Below are 9,603 nucleotides of genomic sequence, written 5' to 3'. Positions count from 1 at the left end.
TCCGTCTAATGAAACTGAGCCAAATGGATCCGTTCTGGCACACAATGTAAGTCAATGGCGACGGATCCATTTTCACTGGCACAATAGAAAACGGATCCGTCCTCCATTGACTTTCACTGGTGTTCAAGACGGATCCGTCTTGGCTATGTTAAAGATAATACAAACAGATCCGTTCTGAACGGATGTAGACGGTTGTATTATCTGAACAGATCTGTCCATGACTGATCCACAAAAAATGCGAGTGTGAAAGTAGCCTTATTCATTATTTGATTATAGTGATACCAAATACATAGTTTTTTTTTTGTTTTTGTTTTACTGCTGTTGCACAATAAAATGTTTTTGCATTGCCAAATCCCGACACACAACTTCTTTTTTTAATTTTTCTTTCCATGGAGCTGTATGGAGGCTTGACTTGTAGTTTTCATTGGTTTTCTTTTGGGTTACACATTGACTTGAAAGGGCCTGCAATCTGTAAGACATGTCAAAAGATAGGACATATCCTATTTTTTGCGGTGCAGAGTCACAGATTGGAAGCCCACGGAAACACTCAGAAGCTCGTCCTAGGACTTTGGGGTCTGTGCCTCCACACCGTAAAAGATTGGACATCTATATTTTGCAGGTCTCAGACCCATTCAAGTCAATGGGTCCACACCGCCATACGGACTTCACACGGCCGGTTCCCATGTTTTGTGAACGATATTTGCAGTCTGCAACAGGGTCATGGCAACCATACGTTTGTGTGAATGAGCCATAGAATCAGGACCTGAGCTCTAGAGTCCACTAAATGTAATGCACGCACTCTCAGGTCCTGAGTAATTTTTTGTGAAGTATTGCGTGAAACAAAGTAAATGACCCTGCACTGTAATCAGGGGATCAGTCATATGATTCCCTTAGACTTTATATAACTGTTACACACTGCCCGTGCAAAAAAAAAAAAATCGCCACCAAAAACATTTCTTTGCACTGCATTTAGCTTTGATTACGGCATGCATTCACTGTGGCATTGTTTCAATAAGCTTCTGCGATGTCGCAAGATTTATTTCTATACACTGTTGCATTCATTTTTCACCAAGATCTTGCATTGATGATGGTAGAGCCTGACTGCTGCGCAAAGCCTTCTCCAGCACATCCCAAAGATTCTCAATGGGGTTAAGGTCTAGACTCTGTGGTGGCCAATCCATGTGTGACAATGATGTCTCATGCTCCCTGAACCACTCTTTCACAATTTGAGCCTGATAAATCCTGGCATTGTCATCTTGGAATATGCCCGTGCCATCAGGGAAGAACACATCCATTGATGGAATAACCTGGTCATTCAGTATGTTCAGGTAGTCGCTGACCTCATTCTTGGAGCATATACTGTTGCTAAGCCTAGACCTGACCAACTGCAGCAACCCCAGATCATAGCACTGCCCCCACAGGCTTGTACAGTAGGCATGATGGGTGCATCACTTCATCTGCCTCTCTTCTTACCCTGATGCGCCCATCACTCTGGAACAGGGTAAATCTGGACTCATCAGACCACATGACCTTCTTCCATTGCTCCAGAGTCCAAACTTTATGCTCCCTAGCAAATTAAAGCCCTTTTTCTGGTTTGTCTCACTGATTAGTGGTTTTCTTTTGGCTACACAGCTATTCAGTCCCAATCCCTTGAGTTCCCTTCGCATTGTGCGTGTGAAAATGCTCTTACTTTCACTATTAAACATAGCCCTGAGTTCTATTGTTGTTTTTCTTCGATTTTATTTCACCAAACGTTTAAGTGATCGCCGATCACGATCATTCAGGATTTTTTTCCCGCCACATTTCTTCCTCGAATACGATGGGTCCCCACTATCCTTCCAGTTTTTAATAATGCTTTGGACAGTTCTTAACCCAATTTTATTTGTTTCTGCAATCTTCTTAGATGTTTTTTCTGCTTGATGCATGCCAATGATTTGACCCTCATGTAGCGGAGTGCAATATTAGAATCCACGATCTCCGCTGGTATAACAGGTAAATCCACAGTCAGCGCTGAAAAGTACGGCAATATTCCCAATCCTCCCAATAACCGGACGAAACACAGTCTGGGAGTCAACTACTCGCTTTATTCACAAGCTTGTATATTTATACAGTTCCCCATGCCATTGTACACAAACTCCCCTCCCCTCTGTCTGTAACACAATACACAAAACCAAATGAGCCTTGTCTGAGACGTAATTAACCAACACAATAAGCATTGTCTGAGACGTAATCCACAAAATACAATTACCAAACGTAATGGACTAACTTGAACCCTGGCATACACATATACAATGTAACCGAACACATAATAACATACATAATCTTTAAGACAGCCTGAATGCAATCTGCTACCCAGTCTAAAAGGGGCAGTAGTAGCAATATAAAATACCACATTCCCAAATATTGCATTCAAACGTATGGACAACCTTCTTACATTATAGTCCAGAAGTGGCTAGGTTTGCCACAATGCTCCCCCAGAACCAAGCCGTCATACGCAGTCTGATCCCAACGGATCGGCTTGGGGATGTCCGGGAGAGTACTCACAAATCACTTTTCAGTTCCGTTTGTCTGGATAACCCGTCGGCGTTACCGTTTTGTTTCCCTGGGCGGTAGTGGATGGTAAAGTCATACGGCTGCAGCGCCAGACTCCAGCGCAGCAGCCGGGCATTGTCTCCAGCCACACGGTTTAGCCACACCAACGGGTTGTGATCTGTGAGTAAGGAAAAAGGTTGTCCATATAAGTACGGCTGTAACTTTTTGAGGGCCCACACCACGGCCAGGCACTCCTTCTCAATGGCGGCGTAGCTTACTTCTCGTGGAAATAACTTTCGGCTCAAGTAAGCTACGGGGTGTTCTCCGCCATCGGCTCCAACTTGGCTCAGCACTGCTCCCAATCCAAACATTGAAGCATCGGTGTGAACAAGAAATCTTTTAGTTGGATCAGGAGCAGCAAGTACGGGAGCATTAGTTAGAGCAGTCTTCAGTTGTTGGAATGCCTGATCACACTCTGGGGCCCAGACAACCTGTCGAGGAAGATTCTTACGCGTCAAGTCAGTCAGGGGTTTGGCCAGGGCGCTATAATTGGGCACGAATTTTCTATAGTACCCTGCGGTACCCAGAAACGCTAGCACTTGGGTTTTTGTCCTAGGAGTGGGCCATTTAGCTACAGCTTCCACTTTAGCTGGTTCCGGTTTCTGTTGCCCGCTCCCCACCCGGTGGCCCAAGTACTGCACTTCGGCCATCCCTATATGACACTTGCTGGGTTTCAGCGATAATCCTGCCTCTCCAATACGATCTAGGATGACCCCTATGTGTTGTAGGTGCTCTGCCCAGGTCTGGCTGAATATAGCGATGTCATCTAAGTAGGCACAGGCGTATTCCTGGAATCCGTCCAGTAACCGATCGACCATCTGCTGAAAAGTTGCCGGAGCGTTTTTCATCCCGAATGGCATGACCCGAAATTGATACAGGCCAAACGGGGTGACAAACGCCGACTTGGGGATGGCATCCTCGGCTAGTGGAATCTGCCAGTATCCCTTACATAGATCTATGGTAGTGAGATACTGGCCCCGTGCTATCTTATCCAGCAGCTCGTCTATCCGAGGCAGCGGATAGGCATTAGACACCGTTTTGTCATTTAGCCTCCGGTAGTCAACACAGAAACGTGTCGTGCCGTCCTTCTTGGGTACCAGCACTACCGGCGATGCCCAGGGGCTATTGGAAGGTTCGATAACCCCCAGCTGCAACATCTCGTCAATTTCAGTTTTCATATGGGTTCTGACTGCTTCAGGGACGCGATATGGAGTCTGCCGCATAGGTAGCTGTCCCGGGGTTTCGACTCGGTGGGTGGCCAGCGGAGTGTACCCAGGCAAATTGGAGAAGGTAGCCCCTTTAGCTACAATCAGCTCTTGTACCTGGGCACGCTCCTGGGGGCTTAGCCGCTCCCCCAGCCGAACCCCCTTGGAGGGCTCTGTCTGTTCTTCCTGTTCTAATAGGTCAGGTAGGGGCAGATTCTCCTGATCCTCAGAGGCTGAGGCGCATATCGCCGCCACGTCCTCTATCCTCTCATGGTAGGGTTTGAGCATGTTTATATGGAGCATGCGTCTCTTCCCTACCCCTGAGCAGGGGCCAATCACATAGGTGGTGTCACATCTCTGTTCCACCACCTGGTACGGGCCTTGCCAGATGGACTGCAGCTTGTCTGTGCGGACGGGTTTTAAAATCAAAACCTTCTGGCCCACTTGAAAGCTGTGGTCTCTGGCTCCCCTATCGTACCATCGGCGCTGGCGCTGCTGGGCTGCCCGGAGGTTGGTGCGCACAGTCTGAGTCAGCGCCTCCAGACGGTCCCGGAACTCCAGTACGTAAGATATGATAGGGGTTCCATCTGGGCTACTCTCACCCTCCCAATGCTCCCTAATTAGGTCTAACGGCCCTCGTACCCTCCTTCCAAACAGTAATTCAAAAGGAGAAAACCCTGTCGATTCTTGGGGTACCTCCCTGTATGCGAAGAGCAGGTGGGGTAAAAACCGTTCCCAGTCTTTGTGCGCTTCTCCAAACGTACGGAGCATTTGTTTCAGCGTACCATTAAATCTTTTGCATAGCCCATTGGACTGGGGGTGGTAGGCAGAATTTATTATTGGCTTAATGCCACATATCTTCCACAGTTGTTGGGTGACCTCGGCAGTGAATTGGGTGCCCCTATCGGATGTTATTTCTTGGGGAAACCCTACCAGGGAAAATATCTTCATTAAAGCCTCGGCCACCGTTTCAGCATGGATATTAGTGAGGGCTACGGCCTCAGGGTATCGTGTGGCATAGTCCACTACTGTTAAGATAAACCTTTTCCCAGAGGGGCTGAGTTTGGGTAGGGGCCCTACTATGTCGACGGCCACCCTACTGAAAGGTTCTGCAATAATAGGGAGGGGACATAATTTAGCTTTGGGGCGGTCACCTCGCTTGCCTACTCGCTGGCATATATCACAGGATGTGCAGTACTGCCTCACATCTTTAGAAATCCCTGGCCAGAAAAATGCATGGGTTAACCTATATCGGGTACGGGTCATCCCTAGATGCCCAGACGAGGGAATATCGTGCGCAATCCTAAGTAGCTCTTGCCGATATTTCTGGGGAACCACTAACTGTTTGGTGGTCACTGTGTCATGGAACCATGAACCAGACGTACAACAAGAGATAAGTGGAAATAAGAAGGCTTTATTGAAAATCAAGCTGTAAGCAAAAGTCCAAACGGATGGCTAAACCGAAGCAGGGTCTTGCGTAGACAGGGGTCAGGAACTAGAAGGGTAGTCAGACGAAGCCTGGATCAGGAACCAGCAGGGTAGTCAGACGAAGCCAGGATCAGGAACCAACGGGGTAGTCAGACGAGGCCAGGATCAGGAACCAGAAGCAGCAGCAGTCTTAGAAGCATGTGAACACAGGAGGACCAAGCAAGGAACTGAAGCCACAGACCTCCTATATATATGAGCTAGGCATCCAGCTCCTCCCAGTGGGAAGGAGAAGCCGCAGGGTGGGAGGCTACAAGAAACCCAGAAACCAAGATGGCCGCCAGCACATGTCAAACGAAGGAGAACAGTAAGAAGGTAAGACCATGACAGTACCTCCCCCTCAAGGGCCCCTCCTCCGCGGAGTAAGGAACGGTTTCTGAGGGAAGCGTGCGTGGAAGGCTCGGAGCAAAGCAGGAGCATGGACATCTGCGGAGGGAACCCAGGAACGCTCCTCTGGACCATAACCACGCCAATGGACCAAAAACTGCAACCGACCGCGGACCAGGCGTGAGTCCAGGATATTGCTCACCTCATATTCCTCACGATTGCCCACTTGGACCGGACGGGGCCGAGGAACCGAAGGAAGTGAAACGATTACACACCAATGGCTTTAACAGGGAGACATGAAACACGTTGGAGATCCGCATGCCAGGAGGAAGCGCAAGGGCATAGGCTACCGGGTTTACCCTGCGAAGCACTCGGAAGGGACCAACAAAGCGAGGCGCCAGCTTGGGAGTGGGCACTCGAAGGTTGAGGTTGCGGGTGGACAACCATACACGGTCTCCGACCTGGTAGGAAGGAGCGGGCGCTCGTCTGCGATCAGCCTGGAGTCTCTGGCGCTGCTGCAGAGACCTCAAGGGACCTCTGGATCTGTACCCAAGAAGCAGGTAGGACGGAAAGGTGATCCTCCACAGCCGGAATATCCTGGGGAGAGAATACCTCCGGTAACACGGCAGGTTGGAACCCATAATTGGCCATGAAGGGAGACGTCCCAGAGGAAGAGTTCACCGCCGTGTTCCTGGCAAACTCAGCCCAAGGCAGGAGGTCAACCCAATTGTCTTGGTGATCGGAGACATAGCAACGAAGGAATTGCTCCAAGGCCTGATTGGATCGTTCTGCGGCCCCATTGGACTGAGGGTGGTAGGCCGAGGAGAAAGAGAGATGAATCCCCAACTGGGAGCAAAAGGCGCGCCAGAACCTGGACACAAACTGACTCCCCCGATCCGACACAATCTCCTTGGGCAAACCGTGCAACCGGAAGACCTCCCTGGCGAAAATCGTTGGCCAACTCTTGTGCAGAGGGTAACTTCTTGAGAGGAACACAGTGGCACATTTTGGAAAACCGATCCACTATCATGAGAATGACCGTATGGCCTCGGGATGCAGGGAGGTCCACAATGAAATCCATCCCCAGGTGTGACCATGGGCGCTCCCCGGTGGCTATGGGTTGCAAAAGGCCCAACGGAAGGTGCCGAGGGGACTTACTCTGGGCACAAACGGAGCATGCCGCTACATATGCGGCGATGTCGGAACGTAGAGAAGGCCACCAGAACAGACGTGAAACAGCCCAGGACAGCTGATTCTTACCAGGATGCCCCGCGGCCTTGGAGTTATGGTAGGTTCGCAACAACCGAGTGCGCAACTCCTCAGGCACAAAACACCTGCCGTTGGGTCTCCCAGAGGGAGCACCAGATTGAGCCGCCAAAATCTGCTCACCCAGGGGAGAGGTCAGGCTGGTGCGAATGGCGGCCAGGATCTGATTCGGAGGTATGACCGAAGTCGGAATCGACTCCTCCCCGGACAGCTCGGAGTACTGCCGTGATAAGGCATCCGCTCTGATGTTCTTGGAACCGGGTAGGTAGGAGACCACGTAATTAAAACGTGACAAGAACAGAGCCCATCTGGCCTGACGTGGTGTCAATCTCTTGGCCTCAGAAAGGTAGGTCAGATTCTTGTGGTCCGTCAGGATGAGAACCGGAACCACCGAACCCTCGAGCAAGTGCCTCCATTCTTTAAGGGCCTGCACGATGGCCAATAACTCCCTGTCACCAATCTGATAGTTGCACTCCGCGGAAGACAGTTTCCGGGAGTAAAACCCACAGGGAAGCAGAGGACCCTCTGGTGTTCTACGCTGAGACAGAAGGGCGCCTACTCCCGTCTCAGACGCGTCCACCTCGAGGACAAAGGGCAACCCAGGGTTGGGATGCGACAGAATCGGAGCCGACACAAAGGCGGACTTTAGAGCCTCAAAAGCTCGGATGGCCTAGAGCGGCCAGACCTGGAAATTACTGCCCTTCCTGGTCAGATCCGTGAGAGGCTTGGCTAGCATAGAAAAGTCCCTGATGAACTTCCGATAATAATTGGCGAAGCCCAAAAAGCGCTGCAGGGCACGGAGACCACTGGGCTGGGGCCACTGTAAGACAGCCGAAACCTTCTCAGGATCCATGGAGAACCCCTCAGCGGAAATGATGTAACCTAAGAAGGTTACCTGGGATCGGTGAAATTCGCATTTCTCAAGCTTACCGAACAGCCTGTTCTCTCGTAACCGTTGCAACACTCGTCTGACATCCATAATGTGGGCCTCCATGGATTCAGAATATACCAAGATGTCATCCAAATAGACCACCACACACTGCTGCAACAGGTCACGGAAAACATCGTTGATGAATTCCTGGAAGACTGCGGGCGCATTGCACAACCCAAAGGGCATAACCAAGGATTCATAATGACCGGTCCTGGTGTTAAACGCGGTCTTCCACTCATCGCCCGCCTTGATCCTTACCAGGTTATATGCCGCCCTCAGGTCGAGTTTGGTAAAGACCGTGGTAAAGACCCTTTGAGGCGATCGAACAGCTCGGAAATCAAGGGTATCGGGTAAGCGTTCTTGATCGTGATGCGATTGAGACCCCTGTAATCGATGCAAGGCCTCAACTCACCGCCCTTCTTTTTCACAAAGAAAAATCCAGCCCCTGCCGGGGACGAGGATTTGCGAATGTGTCCGCGTGAAAGCGCCTCCCTCACGTACTCCTCCATGGCCTCATTCTCCGCTACCGACAGTGGATAGACTTTGCCACGAGGAGGAACGGCACCAGATTGTAACTCTATGGCACAATTGTATGGGCGGTGCGGAGGTAGGGCAACCGCACGCACCTTATCGAATACATCCCGGTACTCTTGTATTCAGGAGGCAACAGAGAGTCCGAGGAAGTACACAGCAACTTGACAGGCCCATGGATGCAACTAGCCCCACACTGCGGTGACCACGAGAGGATCTCGGCCGATCTCCAATCGAAAGTCGGATTATGCTTCTGGAGCCAGGGGTACCCCAAGACCACCGGGTAGTGTGGAGACGAAATCACCTGGAGACAGACCGACTCTCTGTGAACGGCACCAATGGCTATCCCCACTGGAAGGGTCTCATGAGTCACGTGTGGCGGCAGAAGGGGTCTGCTGTCTATCGCCTCAAGAGCCAGTGGGGAACCTCGAGGCTGCAGAGGAATGGAATTGGCGGCAGCGAACACACTATCAATGAACAAACCACCAGCACCAGAGTCCACCAACGCCTGGGTCGTCACCGAGCCCCCGACCCAGGAGAGGACAACAGTGATCAGTGGTTTGTCAACACGGGAAACCGGGGACGAGGAGACTCCACCCAAGATCTGCCCCCGACAGGATCTCAGGTGCGAGCGTTTCCCGGACGGTTCGGACATGCCAACCGAAAATGCCCACCGAGACCACAGTACATGCATCGGCCCTCGCGTCTCCGGAGTACCCTCTCCCCCTCGGACAGGCGAGCAAACCCCAGCTGCATGGGTTCACCCCCAGACAAGTCATCCCCAGGAGGCGTGGGAGGAGAGGGAGGCACGGGTGGGACAGCAAACGTAGGCGCCAATCTGTTAGAAGACCTCCACAGGCTCTCCTTAAAGGAAGGCCTCTCCCTGAGTCTGGTGTCAATCAAAATCAGGAAAGAAATAAGAGACTCGAGCTCCACTGGTAGGTCCTTAGCTGCAACCTCATCCTTCAAGGCATCCGAGAGACCATGAGAGAAAGCAGCGACCAGAGCCTCATTATTCCAGCCCACCTCTGCTGCCAGGGTACGAAACTCAATGGCGTATTCAGCTACGGATCGTGAACCCTGTCTGATGGACATAAGGAGCTTCGCAGCAGAGGCAGCACGAGCCGGCACATCGAATACCTTCCGAAGAGAAGCAACAAAACCGGAAAACTCGGCAACCACCGGATTGTTGTTCTCCCATAAAGGGCTGGCCCAGGCCAAGGCCTTGTCCGAGAGCAGCGAGATCAAGAAGCCCACCTTTGATCT

Source organism: Bufo gargarizans, chromosome 4 (assembly GCF_014858855.1).
Source record: "Bufo gargarizans isolate SCDJY-AF-19 chromosome 4, ASM1485885v1, whole genome shotgun sequence".
Lineage (NCBI taxonomy): Eukaryota > Metazoa > Chordata > Amphibia > Anura > Bufonidae > Bufo > Bufo gargarizans.
This window is presented reverse-complemented; position numbering follows the sequence as displayed.